This window comes from Coregonus lavaretus (genome assembly GCF_964263955.1).
Source record: "Coregonus lavaretus genome assembly, chromosome: 39".
NCBI lineage: Eukaryota > Metazoa > Chordata > Actinopteri > Salmoniformes > Salmonidae > Coregonus > Coregonus lavaretus.
This window is the reverse complement of record NC_140026.1, coordinates 30193585-30212512: the sequence shown is the minus strand read 5'-3', so window position 1 is coordinate 30212512 and position 18928 is coordinate 30193585. Positions and strand designations below refer to the sequence as shown.

General features: G+C 43.6%; 1 pseudogene across 1 annotated transcript in view; it reads left to right on the top strand.

The window, feature by feature from the left end:
- The window catches only part of LOC311112819 (O-phosphoseryl-tRNA(Sec) selenium transferase-like), a 38844-nt pseudogene extending 19916 nt beyond the window's left edge, over nt 1-18928 (top strand). The window contains exons 9-10 of the transcript in view: nt 18536-18629; nt 18834-18928. The product of the transcript in view is annotated as an O-phosphoseryl-tRNA(Sec) selenium transferase-like (transcript). The remainder of the gene's footprint in view (nt 1-18535; nt 18630-18833) is intronic.

The window sequence follows — 18928 nt, the reverse complement described above, 5'->3', positions numbered from 1 at the left end:
CAGTGCATGTCAGAGCAAAAACCAAGCCATGAGGTCGAAGGAATTCTGCTCTGTAGAGCTCCTAGACAGGATTGTGTCGAGGCACAGATCTGGGGAATGGTACCAAAAAATTTCTGCAGCATTGAAGGTCCCCAAGAACACAGTGGCCTCCATCATTCTTAAATGTAAGAAGTTTGAAACCACCAAGGCTCTAACTAGAAAAAAAAAGAGCCTGTTTTTGCTTTGTCTTTATGGGGTATCGTGTTTAGATTGATGAGGGGAAAAAACAATTTGATCCATTTTAGAATAAGGCTGTAACGTAACAATGTGGAAAAAGTGTAGGGGTCTGAATACTATTCCGAATGCACTGTATTTTGGCGAGAGTGAATCCTCTCGCTTCGCCTCTTTCTCTCTGCTGAAGGCAAACTAAAGTTGGCTTGAGGGTGTGGTTTGATGTGGGTGTTTCTTGGGTGTGTCTTTGCCATTCAATCACAACGCAAAGTGTTGAATACAAAGTGTTATGTTTGGGGCATATCCAATACAACACATTACTGAGTTAACTCTCCATATTTTCAAGCATAGTGGTGGCTGCATCATGTTATAGGTATGCTTGTAATCGTTAAGGACTGGGGAGTTTTTCAGGATAAAAAAGAAATGGAATGGAGCTAAGCACAGGCAAAATCCTAGAGGAAATCTGGTTCAGTCTACTTTCTACCAGACACTGGGAGATGAATTCACCTTTCAGCAGGAAAATATATGGGAAGACCTAGCAATGGTAGTCTAACAATGATTAACAACCAATTTGAAAGAACTTGAAGAATTTTGAAAATAATAATGATCAAATGTTGCACAATCCAGTTGTGTAAAGCTCTTAGAGACTTACCCAGAAAGACTCACAGCCAATGTTCCCTCAAAAAAAATTCCGCACTGAGCAAATTTCAGGTCTGCTGAGCACAAACTTGTGGCACATGTTTATTGTGAATAATGAGGCTGTACCCACTTTAAGTTACAATTATAACATTGGAAAGAAATATGCAGGGCTTGACATTAACCTGTTTATCCACTTGTCCTTCAGACAAGGAGGTGACTGAAAATGTGTTGTTTGAGGCAAGAAACCATTTACAAAATAAAGTTCCTTATTATTCCCATAACATTATTACAGAGAATCAGACAAATTATGCTAACCTCTGCCTATTGGCTACTTAGCTTATTCTGTCTAAAAATACAGTGAGGGGAAATTTTGTACGTTTGCCCACTGAAAAAGAAATGATAATTCTATAATTTGAATGGTAGGTTTATTTGAACAGTGAGAGACAGAATAACAATAGAAAAATCCAGAAAAACGCATGTCAAAAATGTTATAAATTGATTTGCATTTTAACACATGGTTACAATATACGCTATTACAGAAGAAAAAAGAAAACAGAGGTGAACTATCAATTCATATAATTTATTTTCATAGATTAAACATGCTATCAAATCAATTGACAAAGGAGTGAACATAAATCATTACTTTGTAGAATTGCAGGAAATTCATTTTAAAACAGCCATAAAATCAAGCTTGCATCTAAAATTAAGCATGCATCTCAATAAACTATAACCTCCAATTTGGCCCAATTCACATTTCCAATTGCCCACCCTGACATATCAAGCTAGAACGGGCCCTGCGTCTCAACCAAAAGTCAGTGTAGGTCAACTATCCCAACCAGGGCTACAGCAACTTCCAGAGAGGGTCAGGCTCCCAATTGGACTTTGCGGTGGCCACTCTGGTTTGGGTGTCCTCGGCAGAACGGTGTCGCCATAACCAAGTGGTCACATTTTGTTCTGGGTGGTAATTAAATATAATTTATCAAAGTACATTTTTTATAAATAGTTTGGCCAGCTCTGTGTGTTCTTAAAAATGAAAAAAGTGAGGGAGCGCCACTCCAGCAGCACTCTATGACCCCTGGCGCTAACCTTGTGTTTAGTCAAGCTGACAGCAGCTAGGTAGCATAGCTTGGTGATAGCTGTAGCTGGCTATCCTATCTGGCTGATATTTCTCTGTCAAATCAGTTATGGCAAGATAGCAAGAGCCAGTGTCTGGAATGTGCTTCATAAGACACTTGTGCTACAACGCCTTGCTACGAAAGTAGCTTGCAACTTAGTTTCAACATTTCATGACGTCATTTGGAAAGTATTGACTTTTTCCACATTTTGTTATGTTACAGCCTTATTCTAAAATTGATTCAATTGTTTATTCCTTCATCAATCTACACACAATACCCCGTAATGACAAAGCAAAAACAGGTTTTTAGAAATGTTTGTAAATGTCTTAAAAATAAAAAACAGAAATGACATTTACATAAGTGTTCAGACCCTGTACTCAGTACTTTATTGAAGCACCTTTGGCAGAGATTACAGCCTCAAGTCTTCTTGGGTATGACGCTACAAGCTTGGCACACCTGTATCTGGGGAGTTTCTCCCATTCTTCTTTGCAGATCCTCTCAAGCTCTATCAGGTTGGATGGGGAGCGTCGCTGCACATCTATTTTCAGGTCTCTCTAGAGATGTTAGATCAGGTTCAAGTCCGGGCTCTGGCTGGGCCACTCAAGGACATTCAGAGACTTGTTTCCGAAGCCACTCCTGTGTTGTCTTGGCTGTGTGCTTAGGGTCGTTGTCCTGTTGGAAGGTGAACCTTCGCCCCAGTCTGAGGTCCTGAGCGCTCTGGAGCAGGTTTTCATCAAGGATCTCTCTGTACTTTGCTCCGTTCATCTTTCCCTCGATCTTGACTAATCTCCCAGTCCATGCCGCTAAAAAACATCCCCACAGCATGATGCTGCCACCACCATGCTTCATCGTAGGGATGTTGCCAGGTTTACTCCAGACGTGACGCTTAGCATTCAGGCCAAAGTGTTCATTCTTGGTTTCATCAGACCAGAGAATCTAGTTTCTCATGGTCTGAGAGTCTTTAGGTGCCTTTTGGCAAACTCCAAGCGGGCTGTCATGTGCCTTTTACTGAGGAGTGGCTTCCCATCTCCACAGAGGAACTCTAGAGCTCTGTCAGAGTGATAATCGGTTTCTTGGTCACCTCCCTGACCAAGGCCCTTCTCCCCCAATTGCTCAGTTTGGCTGGGCACCCAGCTCTTAAGAAGAGTTGGTGGTTCCAAACTTCTTCCATTTAAGAATGATGGAGGCCACTGTGTTCTTGGGGACCTTCAATGCTGCATATATTTTTTTGTACCCTTCCCCAGATCTGTGCCTCGATACAATTCTGTCTCGGAGCTCTACAGAGCAAAATTACTTTTGTAAATAAGATATTTCAGTTTTCTATTCGTAATACATTTGCAAAAAAAAATTAAAACATGTTTTCCCTTCGTCATTATGGGGGTATTGTGTGTAGATTGATTTTAAAATGTTTTGTAATCCATTTTAGAATAAGGGTGTAACATAACAAAATGTGGAAAAAGTCAAGGGGTCTGAATTCTTTCCGAAGGCACTGTACATCACCCATTTAAATTAAGGGTAATGCTATAACTTATTTCTAGGGCCCTGTGTGACACTCTGGCTCCATGGACTTTGATTTTTGAGCCAGGGTTGTTCATTTTCATTGTTTGGGTGTATTTCTATGTTGGGTATTCTAGTTGTTCATTTCTATGTTTGGGTATTGTTCTTGATTAGTCTTATGACTCCCAATCGGAGGTAACGAGTGTCAGCTGTCGGCTCGTTATCTCTGATTGGGAGCCATATTTAAACTGTGTGGTTTCTCCTTGGTTTGTGGGTTTTTGTTCCATGTTTCTGTCAGTGTTACAGAGGACTTCACTATCGTCATTTGTTGTTTTTCGTGGTTGCTTTATTAAATAAAAGTCATCATGTTCACTCCACGCGCTGCGTATTGGTCCGCTTCTTCAGACGATCGTGACAGAAAAACCCACCATCAAAGGACCAAGCAGCGTGTGAAGCGGCAACAGGACCCAGCTCCAAAGGCTTCCTGGACATGGGAGGAGATTTTGGACGGAAAGGGGTCCTGGACTTGGGAGGAGATCCTGGATGGGATGGATCGCCGTCCATGGAGCGAAACGGTGGAGAGGCGACGGCGAGAGGAGCAACGGCGTCAGCAGGGCCATCATCGTTGGAAGGACGAGAGGCAACCCCAAAAAGTTTTTTGGGGGGGGCACATGGCTTGGACGACGGGGCTAACGGAGGCAGAGAAGGGGCGAATTCAAGAGGCAACCAGGTTACGGGGGTCACTGGCCAAAGTAGGGAGAGGAGATGTAGAGGCACGGCGTGAGAGACTGAGGTGTGTATCCAGTCCGGTCCGGCCCGTTCCAGTTCCCGGGGTAGAGCCAGTGGTGTGTGCCTCCAGTACGGTCCGGCCTGTTACGACCCCTCGCACCAAGGATACGGTGCGCTTCGCCAGCCCGGCCTGGCCTGTTCCGGCCACTCGCACCAGGGATACGGTGCGCTTCGCCAGCCCAGCCCGGCCTGTTCCGGCCACTCGCACCAGGGATACGGTGCGCTTCGCCAGCCCAGCCCGGCCTGTTCCGGCCACTCGCACCAGGGATACGGTGCGCTTCGCCAGCCCGGCCCGGCCTGTTCCGGCCACTCGCACCAGGGATACGGTGCGCGTCGCCAGCCCTTTCCCACCAGTGCCTACACCACGCCCCAAGCCTCCTGTGTGTCTCCCGAGTCCTGTGCGTCCTGTTGCTGCTCTCCGCACTAGGCTTAATGTGAGTCCCCAGGGTCCAGCATGCCCTGTTCCGGCTCTCCGCACTAGCCCTTATGTGCGTTCCCAGGGTCCAGCATGCCCTGTTGCTTCTCCCCGCACTAGCCCTGAGATGCGTGTCCTCAGCCCGGTACCTCCAGTTCCGGCACCACGCATCAGGCCTACGGTGCGTCCCCAGGGCCAAGCATGCCCTGTTGCTTCTTCCCGCACTAGCCCTGAGATGCGTGTCCTCAGCCCGGTACCTACAGTTCCGGCACCACGCATCAGGCCTACGGTGCGTCCCCAGGGTCCAGCATGCCCTGTTGCTTCTCCCCGCACTAGCCCTGAGATGCGTGTCCTCAGCCCGGTACCTCCTGTTCCGGCACCACGCACCAGGCCTACGATGCGCCTCAGACGGCCAGAGTCTGCCGTCTGCCCAACGGGGCCTGAACTGTCCGTCTGCCCAACGCCGTCTGAACTGCCCGTCTGCCCAACGCTGTCTGAACTGCCCGTCTGCCCAACGCCGTCTGAACTGTCCGTTTGCCAAGCGCCGCAGGAACTGCCCGTCTGTACTGAGCCTGCAAAGCCGCCCGTCTGCCATGAGCCTTCAGAGCCGTCCGCCAGACCGGAGCCGCTAGAGCTCTCCGCCAGACAGGAGCAGCCAGAGCCTTCCGCCAGACAGGAGCAGCCAGAGCCTTCCGCCAGACAGGATCAGCCAGAGCCTTCCGCCAGACAGGATCAGCCAGAGCCTTCCGCCAGACAGGATCAGCCAGAGCCTTCCGCCAGACAGGATCAGCCAGAGCCTTCCGCCAGACAGGATCAGCCAGAGCCTTCTGCCAGACAGGATCAGCCAGAGTCTTCCGCCAGCCAGGATCCGCCAGAGCCGTCCAGCCAGGATCCGCCAGAGCCAGCCAGCCAGGATCCGCCATTCAGTCCGGTGCTGCCCCTCAGGCCGGTGCTGCCCCTTAGTCAGGTACTGTCCCTTAGTCCGGTGCTGCCCCTTAGTCCGGTGCTGCCCCTTAGTCCGGTGCCGCCCCTTAATCCAGTGGGGTTTAGTTGGGGGGTGGTCAGGTGGAGGGGGCTACGGAAGCGGATAGTGACTAAGGTGGGGTGGGGACCACGACCTGGGCCAGAGCCGCCACCATGGACAGACGCCCACCCAGACCCTCCCCTAGACTGTATGCTGGTGCGCCCGGAGTTCGCACCTTTAGGGGGGGGTACTGTGACACTCTGGCTCCATGGACTTTGATTTTTGAGCCAGGGTTGTTCATTTTCATTGTTTGGGTGTATTTCTATGTTGGGTATTCTAGTTGTTCATTTCTATGTTTGGGTATTGTTCTTGATTAGTCATATGACTCCCAATCGGAGGTAACGAGTGTCAGCTGTCGGCTCGTTATCTCTGATTGGGAGCCATATTTAAACTGTGTGGTTTCTCCTTGGTTTGTGGGTTTTTGTTCCATGTTTCTGTCAGTGTTACAGAGGACTTCACTATCGTCATTTGTTGTTTTTCGTGGTTGCTTTATTAAATAAAAGTCATCATGTTCACTCCACGCGCTGCGTATTGGTCCGCTTCTTCAGACGATCGTGACACCCTGCGTTTTGCGTTATTTTCTACCCCACATTTCGATCATCCCAAATCAAGAGGCCGATGTAACCCCTTCTCACACCATGTGTGAAACAATGTTGACGTGTTCATACCATAATCACCTTAAGGGAGAGGCCACGTCATTTACCCAATAAACCCATCTGTAGTCCTTCCGTTCTCGTGGTGGGTTCATCCATGGTCCGAAATGTTTCAATCCGGAAAGCTGAGACTTTCTGCTACCCTGGCGCTAGGATCCCTGACCTAAATTCCATGCTACCGCTACTTATTAGCAACCACTCTGCCGCTTCAACTGTCATTGTCCATGTTGGGTCAAATGACATTAAACTCCAGCAGTCAGAGAAATTGAGAAACGATTTTAAAACATTGATAAATACGCTGCTGGAATCTGGGAAGCAGTGTGTTGTTTCCGGTCCTTTTCCATCCCCACGCTACACGGATATGGTTTTTAGTCGTATACGCCAATTACACACCTGGCTTAATGGATACTGCTGCACGATGGGAATTCCTATTGTGGATAACTTTGCAGCTTTTACAGACCGACCAGGTCTATTTCTTCGGGACAATTTCCATCTTAACAGGTATGGCTCCAGCATCCTCTCCACCAACATGTCTCTTACTCTTGCCTCATGTAGAGCCTTTGATACCTGACGTTGTGTATTTTCGGGGGTTGACTTTTGGGATTGTATTCTCCCCTATCAGACTATGTTCAATGCTCCTCTCCCAGTTTCATTAATTAGTCCCTCAATTGCAAATATGGAACAAACTTCCGCTAACAACCTTTCTGCAATTCCTAGATTATTGTCCAATCACCGTATTGCGAATACTACTTACATGCAGAGAGGTATTGTTAGTAGTAATCTTGTCCCCATAAAATGGAGCTCTGTCAATAGCCCGAAAATGGTTTATTGCTCATTCAGTGCAGCTTCAGGTGCTACCTTGGATACTCCATCTGATATGAATTCCCGTAGCAATGGCATTGGAATAATTCATTTGAATGCTAGAAGCCTGATCCAAAAGTTGGACTTTATTGAAATTTTGGTCTCACAATCAAATGTTGACGTGCTGATTGTATCTGAATCGTGGCTGTGTGATTCTGTGCCTGATTCAGATGTTCAGTTGATTGGGTACAATATTTATAGAGCTGATAGAGTTGGTAGAGGTGGTGGTATTGCGATTTATGTAAAATGCTGCTTAAATGTTTCTGTGTCCATATCAACCTCTGTCCCAAAGCAATATGAATGTCTAGTTTTAAATGTGGTACTTGGCAATAATGCTCATTTAACTCTAGCAGGGGTATATTGCCCCCCCCCCTCAGCTCCTCCTTGTACTCTATGCAAATGATCTGATATACTGTCTAATTATGCAAACTCTGAATTACTGATTTTGGGAGATTTTAACCTGGATTTCACCAGTATCCGATAAATTAAAATATATTTGTACTGGGCTAAATCTAACTCAGCTGATAACTAAACCAACCCGTCCCAACTTTAAGAATCCAGTAAAATCTACTCTACTAGACATTATTCTAACAAATACCCCCCATAAATACACAGCCAGTGGGGTTTTTTCAAATGATATCAGTGACCACTGCTCTATTGCTTGTATTAGAGATACCAGGCTGAAACACTCTGATTGCTGTATAAACATTTCTCACAGCAAGCTTTTATCCTTGACTTATATCACTCTGAGCTTTTATCCACTTGCTGCTTTCTGGACCCGGTTTTAGCCCTTGCTTTTTCTCTTCTATTGTTACCTCTATGTCTGATAAACATGCCCGCTTAAGAATCACAGAGTAAGAAACCGAACCAGTTCTTGGTTCTCTCCTGAATTGTCAGGTATTTTTCTGCAAAAGAATCGGGCCTGGGCCTTGGCGAGGAAAACAGGTACTCCAGCTGATTGGCTGTTTTTTAGGCAATTGAGAAATAAATGTACTGCAGCTGTCAAAAAGGCAAAATCAAATTACTTCCTTAATGCTATGACAGATTCAGCAGGAGATCCTGCAAAATTCTGGAAAACCGTTAATTCACTGAAACAGGGGAATTCTGCTGTTTTTCTTCCTAAGCAAATTATCTCAGACTCCTGTATTCTAAGTGAAAAAAATGATATTTGTGATGCTTTTAATAAGCGTTTCATCTCTGCTGGTTTTTTATTTGAAAAGAAAAGTGGCCATTGTGGTACTGGCCAGTTAGTTGATTTTTCGTCTTGCTTTTCAACCGTTACTCTGAAAAATGGTAACCCTGTTTTTAGTTTCCAGATAATAACTGAAGCAGAGGTTCTAGCTGCCCTGTGTGCCATTGATACTAAGAAATCCTTAGGCGCTGACAATTTAGACCCGTACTTACTTAAGTGTGCTGCACCTATCATTGCTGGTTCAGTGACACACATTTTTAATCTAACATTAAGCACAGGAAATATCAAACAGGTCTCTGCATATAAATACTTAGGGGTATGGTTAGATGATAGGCTTTCTTTAAAAAAAACATGTTACTGAATTGGGAAAAAAGCTCAAATTCAAGATAGGGTTCCTTTACAGAAACAGGGCTTGTCTGTCCTCCGTAAATAGAAAACAAATTGTGCAGGCTACTTTTATGTCCGTTTTAGATTATGGTGATATTATCTATATGCATGCATCGGTAAACACATTAAAACCACTGGATGCTATTTACCATTTTGCACTCAGGTTTATCACGGGTGATAGTTACAAAACTCATCACTGTTTCCTATATCAACATGTGGGTTGGGCCTCTCTATCTGTGAGGCGAGAGCAACATGCTCTCTTGTTTATTTATAAAGCACTTCTTTTAAAACTACCTCCATATATATCATCATTAATTTCAACTAGATACCGTGGGGAGAACAAGTATTTGATACACTGCCGATTTTGCAGGTTTTCCTACTTACAAAGCATGTAGGGGTCTGTAATTTTTATCATAGGTACACTTCAACTGTGAGAGACTGAATCTAAAACAAAAATCCAGAAAATCACATTGTATGATTTTTAAGTAATTCATTTGCATTTTATTGCATGACATAAGTATTTGATACATCAGAAAAGCAGAACTTAATATTTGGTACAGAAACCTGTGTTTGCAATTACAGAGATCATATGTTTCCTGTAGGTCTTGACCAGGTTTGCACACACTGCAACACATGACACAACTTAAGTTAGACACTCTGGTGTCTCTTGCCCATTTAAAAAAATGTTATGGAGGATCAATATGATGTTGTCTGTGATTTGTTTCTGTTGAATTGTGTTTTTGTTTTGTATGTTTGAAATGTTCTTGTCTGTATGTCTAAAACTCTACATGTCAACATGTTTACACAGGGCACAGCCGTAAAAGAGATCCAGGTCTCAGTCTGTTTTTCCCTGTTAAAATAAAGATTTAAAAAAAGAAAAAAAGTACAAAATAAGTAACCAACCATGTGGATTGACTTTAAATATGTCTGCCGACACTATCAGCACTGTTGTCATTTGTATTTATTAGGGATCCCCATTAGCTGTTGCCAAGGCAGCAGCTACTCTTCCTGGAGTCCAAACATATTAAAGCACTTACATTACATATAAAACAAAAGATAAAACAGTACATCATATAACATTATTACACCACAACATACAGTGAGGGAAAAAAGTATTTGATCCCCTGCTGATTTTGTACATTTGCCCACTGACAAAGAAATGATCAGTCTATAATTTTAATGGTAGGTTTATTTGAACAGTGAGAGACAGAATAACAACAAAAAAATCCAGAAAAACGCATGTCAAAAATGTTATAAATTGATTTGCATTTTAATGAGGGAAATAAGTATTTGACCCCTCTGCAAAACATGATTTAGTACTTGGTGGCAAAACCCTTGTTGGCAATCACAGATGTCAGACGTTTCTTATAGTTGGCCACCAGGTTTGCACACATCTCAGGAGGGATTTTGTCCCACTCCTCTTTGCAGAAGGTTTCGAGCCTGACGTTTGGCAACTCGAACCTTCAGCTCCCTCCACAGATTTTCTATGGGATTAAGGTCTGGAGACTGGCTAGGCCACTCCAGGACCTCAATGTGCTTCTTCTTGAGCCACTCCTTTGTTGCCTTGGCCGTGTGTTTTGGGTCATTGTCATGCTGGAATACCCATCCACGACCCATTTTCAATGCCCTGGCTGAGGGAAGGAGGTTCTCACCCAAGATTTGACGGTACATGGCCCCGTCCATCGTCCCTTTGATGCAGTGAAGTTGTCCTGTCCCCTTAGCAGAAAAACACTCCCAAAGCATAATGTTTCCACCTCCATGTTTGACGGTGGGGATGGTGTTCTTGGGGTCATAGGCAGCATTCCTCCTCCTCCAAACACGGCGAGTTGAGTTGATGCCAAAGAGCTCCATTTTGGTCTCATCTGACCACAACACTTTCACCCAGTTCTCCTCTGAATCATTCAGATGTTCATTGGCAAACTTCAGACGGGCATGTATATGTGCTTTCTTGAGCAGGGGGACCTTGCGGGCGCTGCAGGATTTCAGTCGTTAACGGCGTAGTGTGTTACCAATTGTTTTCTTGGTGACTATGGTCCCAGCTGCCTTGAGATCATTGACAAGATCCTCCCGTGTAGTTCTGGGCTGATTCCTCACCGTTCTCATGATGATTGCAACTCCACGAGGTGAGATCTTGCACGGAGCCCCAGGCCGAGGGAGATTGACAGTTATTTTGTGTTTCTTCCATTTGCGATGGAATCACACCAACTGTTGTCACCTTCTCACCAAGCTGCTTGGCGATGGTCTTGTAACCCATTCCAGCCTTGTTTAGGTCTACAATCTTGTCCCTGACTTCCTTGGAGAGCTCTTTGGTCTTGGTCATGGTGGAGAGTTTGGAATCTGATTGATTGATTGCTTCTGTGGACAGGTGTCTTTTATACAGGTAACAAACTGAGATTAGGAGCACTCCCTTTAAGAGTGTGCTCCTAATCTCAGCTCATTACCTGTGGTGGGAGCCAGAAATCTTTCTGATTGAGAGGGGGTCAAATACTTATTTCCCTCATTAAAATGCAAATCAATATAACATTTTGACATGCGTTTTTCTTTTTTTGATATTCTGTCTCTCACTGTTCAAATAAACCTACCATTAACATTATAGACTGATCATTTCTTTGTCAGTGGGCAAACTTACAAAATCAGCAGGGGATCAAATACTTTTTTCCCTCACTGTATCTACAATACAAAATGTACAATACCACCATACAACAATATTACAATGTACGTGTGTGTAGAGTGTGTGTGCTAGCGCTAGCACTTTTGTGCGTATGTGTGTCTCTGTACCTTTTGTGTGTGTCTTCACAGTCCCCGCTGTTCCATACAGTGTATTTATACCTGTTTTTTTTAAATATTGCATTCCACCTGATGTGGAATAGAGTTTAAACTACTATGTAGTACTGTGCGCTTCCCATAGTCTGTTCTGGACTTGGGGATTGTGAAGAGACCTCTGGTGGCATGTCTTGTGGGGTTTGCATGGGTTTCCGAGCTGTGTGCTAGTATTTTAAACAGACAGCTCGGTACATTCAGCTTGTGAACACTTCTTACAAAAACAAGTAGTGATGAAGTCAATCTCTCTTCCACTTTGAGCCATGAGAGATTTACATTCGTATCATTAATGTTAGCTCTCTGTGTACATCCAAGGGTCAGCCGTGCTGCCCTGTTCTGAGCCAAGTCCCTCTTTGTGGCACCTGACCACACGACTGAACAGTAGTCCAGGTACGACAAAACTAGGGCCTGTAGGACCTGCCTGCTTGATAGTGTTAAGAAGGCAGAGCAGCGCTTTATTATGGACAGACTTCTCCCAATCTTAGCTACTGTTCTATCAATATGTTTTGACCATGACAGTTTACAATCAATGGTTACTTTAGTCACCTCAACTTGCTCAATTTCCACATTATTCATTACAAGATTTAGTTGAGGTTTAGTGAATGATTTGTCCCAAATACAATGCTTTTAGTCTTTGAAATATTTAGGACTAACTTATTCCTTGCCACCCATTCTGAAACTAACTGCAGCTCTTTGTTAAGTGTTGCAGTCATTTCAGTCACTGTAGTAGCTTATGTGTATAGTGTTGAGTCATCTGCAAACATAGACACACTGGCTTTACTCGTTAGTAAAGACATTTTCCCTGGGGAATTCCTGATTCTACCTGGATTATGTTGGAGAGGCTTCCATTAAAGAACACCCTCTGTGTTCTGTTAGACAGGTAACTCTTTATATACAGTAGCAGGGGTGTAAAGCCATAACACATACGTTTTTCCAGCAGCAGACTATGATCGATAATGTCAAAAGCTGCACTGAAGTCTAACAAAACCGCCCACACAATCTTTTCATCATCAATTTCTCTCAGCCAATCATCAGTCATTTGTGTAAGTGCTGTGCTTGTTGAATTATTTGGCTATCTCAAGGACACTATCAACATAAATATTTCACTACCTTATTCATTGTCTGTTCTCAACATTATATGGGAATAATAGGCATTTTATCTAAGAAAATTTAGGAAAAAAGTGTTTCAGAACATAAACTAAGCTATTCACGATTTATTCTCCACACTTGATGAAAATAATTAGTATTGTCATTTGCTAGACATAGAAATACATGTAAAAACTTAATGCAGAGGAAATAGCGAATGCAGGGGAAACAATCTCACCCTTACATAACAATATAGAACATCAAAAACATCAAAATAAATAACAATATCACTTAGGTCAGCACATTGCTGTTGAATTTGCGTTGTTAATCGTTTCATAGCTTCTTCTTATAGCGATTGCCATTGGTGAGTAAAGACTTCTACGCATGAAGAAACACTTACCTGCTGCTGCAGAATTGTTAGGAATGGAAAGATATACTGTAGTTTAGCTATTTTGGTCACATTAGGAAATAACCATACGTTTTTCAGAATTCATTCAATCTAATTTCGCTACCCTTTTCTTTTGCATGGTGCGTGTATTGATCCACTCCTGTGTAACATTCTTTGTTGAAAACAGGGATAGAAGATAACGGGAGGGTGCTTACTTTCAAACTGACCACTTATTGCCTTGGTAAATTGGTGAGCTGGTTGATTGAAACAAACTTATTTTTTGGACCGATCTGGGTTGTAATGTGAGTTGAATTTATCTATGACCTAAATATATGTATCCACACAATTACGGTTAACGGTCTGGTCTGTGCTGTGTACTGGATGTGCCAATGATTGGTATTCCTGTATTAGTGTATTGACTTTATTCTAGGTGAGGTGAATTCTGGATTTGTGGCTCTCAAACCTCTGGATGAGGTCTATTAGGCTCTTTGAAATAATATAAAGTTGTTTCTGCAAACCCTCACAGTTAACTAACAACTTCTCGAAGTCTGTTAAGACCACAGTATTTGGAGAGATCTGCTTCTTTGCCTCCACAAAGCGCACGTGAAAGCACAGGTACTCTGAATGGTATGTGACAGCTTTGTACCACATACCCCATCGGGTTGTACATGGCTCGGGAGGCAGAATTACCTGCTGAGGGGAATCTGTTTCTGTATCTTTGAGATGCCTTTTGTATCTGGTCTTTCTGCCTGGGTAATGCTTATTTTCTTGATGGTTGCAACAAGCTTGTAGACCTCTGGGAAATTATTTTGCCAGCAATTACTGGCAAGGGCCACGATGTGGGCATTGCATGTCAAATGAATTTGCCAACAACCCCTGCAGAATGTAATTGTATGCTTTGACCATGAAGCTTGCATTGTCTGACACAAATCCAGTTATCTTTTTAAACTCAAAATGATTAAACACTTTCCAACACTGTTAACTGCAACTAATTGCCCAATTTGTATGACTTGAAGAGGATCAGCTTGAGCGAAGTGAGGTGTAGAAAAATGTATCTAGAAATATTCTTCCTTGACAAATAATACGCATTGTGCAATCAAGATTTGCAAAGCTATGCCTCCCCTTGCGCAGGCGATTTCCCCCTGCCAAAATGTGCACACAACCAGAAATTAATAGAATAATTGGAACATTTCAAATCAAATTTTATTTGTCACTAAGCAACAGCGTAGATAATAAGCAGTAGCAGCAGCGTATGTGATGAGTCAAAAGAGTTAGTGCAAAGGGGGGTAAATGCCAATAGTCCGGGTAGCTATAGGGTTAACTATTTAGCAGTTATGGCTTGGGGGTAGAAACTGTTCAGGGTCCTGTTGGTTCCAGACTTGGTACATCGGTACTGCTTGCTGTGCGGTAGCAGAGAGAACGGTTTGACCCCCCCCCCCCCTAGGATTTTCTACTGGAAATTGCTCCAAATACAGTTTAAAGCACAGTGCTTCATTTGGTCATGCAACGTGTAGGGCCCTAGTTATTATACAAGTGCGAGAGAGATATGAAGTGAATTCTATACTTTGTTTTGTTAGAATGTTTTTTACCTGGTCCCAGCCTATTAATATCTTTAGCTAAACATCCTATCAACCCTGGGAATCCACTTGTATAATAACCTATAGCCTAAACTATATTACCATGTAATTACATAGCTATTCCTGTGTACCTACAAGTACAGTTATGACTGTGCAGTAACGTAGGTTTAAGGACAACTTAAGGTAAAGTATTTCCATTTGATATTGTTACTGGTAGCTTATTTCACCAGTACAGTGGCTTGCGAAAGCATTCACCCCCCTTGGCATTTGTCCTATTTTGTTGCCTTACAACCTGGAATTTAAATTGATTTTTTGGGGGGTTGTATCATTTGATTTACACAACATGCCTACCACTTTGAAGGTGCAAAACATTTTTTATTGTGAAACAAACAAGAAATAAGACAAAAAAACTGAAAAGTTGAGCGTGCATAACTATTCACCCCCAAAGTCAATACTTTGTAGAGCCACCTTTTGCAGCAATTACAGCTGCAAGTCTCTTGGGGTATGTCTTTATAAGCTTGGCACATCTAGCCACTTGGATTTTTGCCTATTCTTCAACTGCTCCAGCTCCTTCAGGTTGGATGGGTTCCTCTGGTGTACAGCGATCTTTAAGTCATACCACAGATTCTCAATTGGATTGAGGTCTGGGCTTTGACTAGGCCATTCTAAGACATTTAAATGTTTCCCCATAAACCACTCGAGTGTTGCTTTAGCAGTATGCTTAGGGTCATTGTCCTGCTGGAAGGTGAACCTCCGTCCCAGTCTCAAATCTCTGGAAGACTGAAACAGGTTTCCCTCAAGAATTACCCTGTATTTAGCGCCATCCATCATTCCTTCAATTCTGAACAGTTTCCCAGTCCCTGCACGATGGAAGAACTTCCCCACAGCATGATGCTGCCACCACCATACTTCGCTGTGGGGATGGTGTTCTCGGGGTGATGAGAGGTGTTGGGTTTGCGCCAGACATAGCATTTTCCTTGATGGCCAAAAACCTCAATTTTAGTCTCGTATGACAAGAGTACCTTCTTCCATATGTTTGGGGAGTCTCCCACATGGCTTTTGGCAAACACCAAACGTGTTTGCTTATTTTTTCCTTTAAGCAATGGCTTTTTTCTCGCCACTCTTTCGTAAAGCCCAGCTTTGTGGAGTGTACGGCTTAAAGAAGGTCCTATGGACAGATACTCCAATCTCCGATGTGGAGCTTTGCAGCTCCTTCAGGGTTATCTTTGGTCTCTTTGTCGCCTCTCTGATTAATGCCGTCCTTGCCTGGTCAGTGAGTTTTGGTGGGCGGCCCTCTCTTGGCAGGTTTGTTGTGGTGCCATATTCTTTCCATTTTTTTATAATGAATTTAAATGGTGCTCCGTGGGATGTTCAAAGTTTCTGATATTTTTTTATAACCCAACCCTGATCTGTACTTCTCCACAACTTTGTCCCTGATCTGGTGGGCGGCCCTCTCTTGGCAGTTGGAGAGCTCCTTGGTCTTCATGGTGCCGCTTGCTTGGTGGTGCCCCTTGCTTAGTGGTGTTGCAGACTCTGGGGCCTTTCAGAACAGGTGTATATATACTGAGATCATGTGACACTTAGATTGCACACAGGTGGACTTTATTTAACTAATTATGTGACTTCTGAAGGTAATTGGTTGCACCAGATCTTATTTAGGGGCTTCATAGCAAAGGCGCAAAGGCGGTGAATACATACGCACGCAGCACTTTTACATTATTTATTTTTTTAGCATTTTTTGAAACAAGTTATATTTTTCATTTCACTTCACCAATTTGGACTATTTTGTGTATGTCCATTACATGAGATCCAAATAAAAATCCATTTAAATTACAGGTTGTAATGCAACCAAATAAAAAAAACGCCAAGGGGAATGAATACTTTTGAAAGGCACTGTATGCAAGAGAGCTGAGTTACAGGAATTGGCTATCAAGAAAGGTCTGATAATGGAAGTGTATTTAATTAGCATTGTAAAATGAATGATAACAATGTACAAGGATTAAGTTACAAGAATTAAGCATTACAAAGCATTATTCTTGGCATGAGTGGTGCAGTGGTCTAAGGCACTGCATCGCAGTGCTAACTGTGCCACTAGAGATCCTGGTTCGAATCCAGGCTCTGTCGCAGCCGGCCGCGACCGGGAGACTCATGGGCGGCGCACAATTGGCCCAGCGTCGTCCAGGGTAGGGGAGGGAATGGCCGGCAGGGATGTAGCTCAGTTGATAGAGCATGGCGTTTGCAACGCCAGGGTTGTGGGTTTGATTCCCACGTGGGGCCAGTATGAAAAATAAAAAAATAATGTATGCACTCACTAACTGTAAGTCGCTCTGGATAAGAGCGTCTGCTAAATGACTAAAATGTAAATGTAAAATCAGAGAGAAGTCATAGCTTGAAAGGCCATGCCCGAAGAGTCCATGGGGTGGAGAGCGAAAGAGAGTGTATCTCACCAGCGCAGGTTGGGAACAAAGAAAGAGAAGGACAATAAAGCTAAGACCCATTTTTATAAGCATCTGAGTTGTTTTGGATTCAAAATCTGAGCTGTTAACTTAACAGTAATGCTATTGGTCAACTTCCAATCAGACATCAGACCTACAGGATGTAACGACCACAGAATCTCTGCTAACCAGAGGTGTGGGTGAGATAATGCAGCATGCCTGAGACCACACAAAGGAAATTCTTGCATACAGTGTAAAGAGTCACTTCAGGGGCTGCCCTACATAATCCTCCCTTGAACACACCTGATTCTGGATCAGGCAGAAGTGTTCTAAACCAGACGGCCAGCGCTGTAGTCACTGTAGACAATCTTCAGACCAGCAGTTCATGGTCCTAGAAGCATCACTTCAGGAGTGTCCTTTCGGCGGGTAGCATTGTCCTCTGCTTTAGACATGCAAATGTGGTTAGGTAACACCTTCCCTGCAAGCATGCTACATTTTTACATTTTAGTAATTTAGCAGACGCTCTTATCCAGAGCGACTTACAGTTAGTGAGTGCATACTTTATTTTTTTATTTTTCATACTGGCCCCACGTGGGAATCAAACCCACAACCCTGGCATCGCAAGCGCCATGCTCTACCAACTGAGCTACAGGAGGCTTACATCGCAAATGTATTCGCATTTCAATGAACATAAAGTAATCTGTTTATCTGATTGGATTGGGCAATAGCAACTTCAGATGTGGTTTTGTCAAGTCAGTCAGATGACTGCATCATAAAATACATTTTAAATTAAAACTCTCCATAACTTTTCTCCCTTTGAGAGAAAATGGATTTGCCTTGAAACTGAGAAAATAAACAAAAATTAAGAATAATTATTGAGGCCTCCCGAGTGGCGCAGCGGTCTAAGGCATTGCATCACAGTGCTAGAGGCGTCACTACAGATCCGGGTTCGATCCAGGGCTGTGTCGCAGCCGGCCGCGACTGGGAGACCCTTTAGATGGCTCACAATTGGCCCAGTGTCGTCCGGGTTATGGGAGGGTTTGGCCGGCAAAGGAAATGATTACATACAGTGTAAAGAGGAACTTCAGGGGCTGGGCCGCCCTACATTTCCAAAATAATCCTGTGTTTTTTCAATCTTTGTTTTAAATGTATTTATTTTTAAGGTCCTTTGAGATTCTGTTTGTAATAAAAATCGCTATATAAAATATATGTATTATTCTTTTTACAATGCTAGCACAGTTGCGGAACGGGAACTCAAAGGAGTGAACTAGCACTTGAGAACTGACAATCAGTCTGGTAACCATCTGAGGTTGAGAAACACTGGTCTACGTGGAGGAAAACTGCTAGATAAGCAATATACAGCCTGCTGCTAAAATAAGGCTGAGGGAGAGAGTGGGAGTGTAGTGCTATTTATATCTCTCTCTATCTCTGTTTGCATGGCCTGTAGGAGATGTACACCTGCCTGGCGCAGGACCTGAAAAGGCTGGCTGAGGCTCATGGGGAGAGACTGCTGCACACCCCACACAACCCTATATCACTGGGTAAGATACAGCACACACAACCCCATATCACTGGGTAAGATGTACACACATAACCCTATCACCAGGTAAGATACAGCGCATACAACCCCAAAACACTGGGTAAGATATATCTGTACAGTTGGGGACTCATGACAAAGTGAAAGATCTACATTTCCTGTGAATGCTAATGTTGATGACCTTCTGTTTGTGCCCGTTTTCATGTAGCCATGTCTCTGGATGGCCTCCAGGCACAGAAGGACAAGGCTGTAACTCAACTGGGCTCCATGCTGTTCACCAGGCAGGTGTCTGGGGCCAGGTAA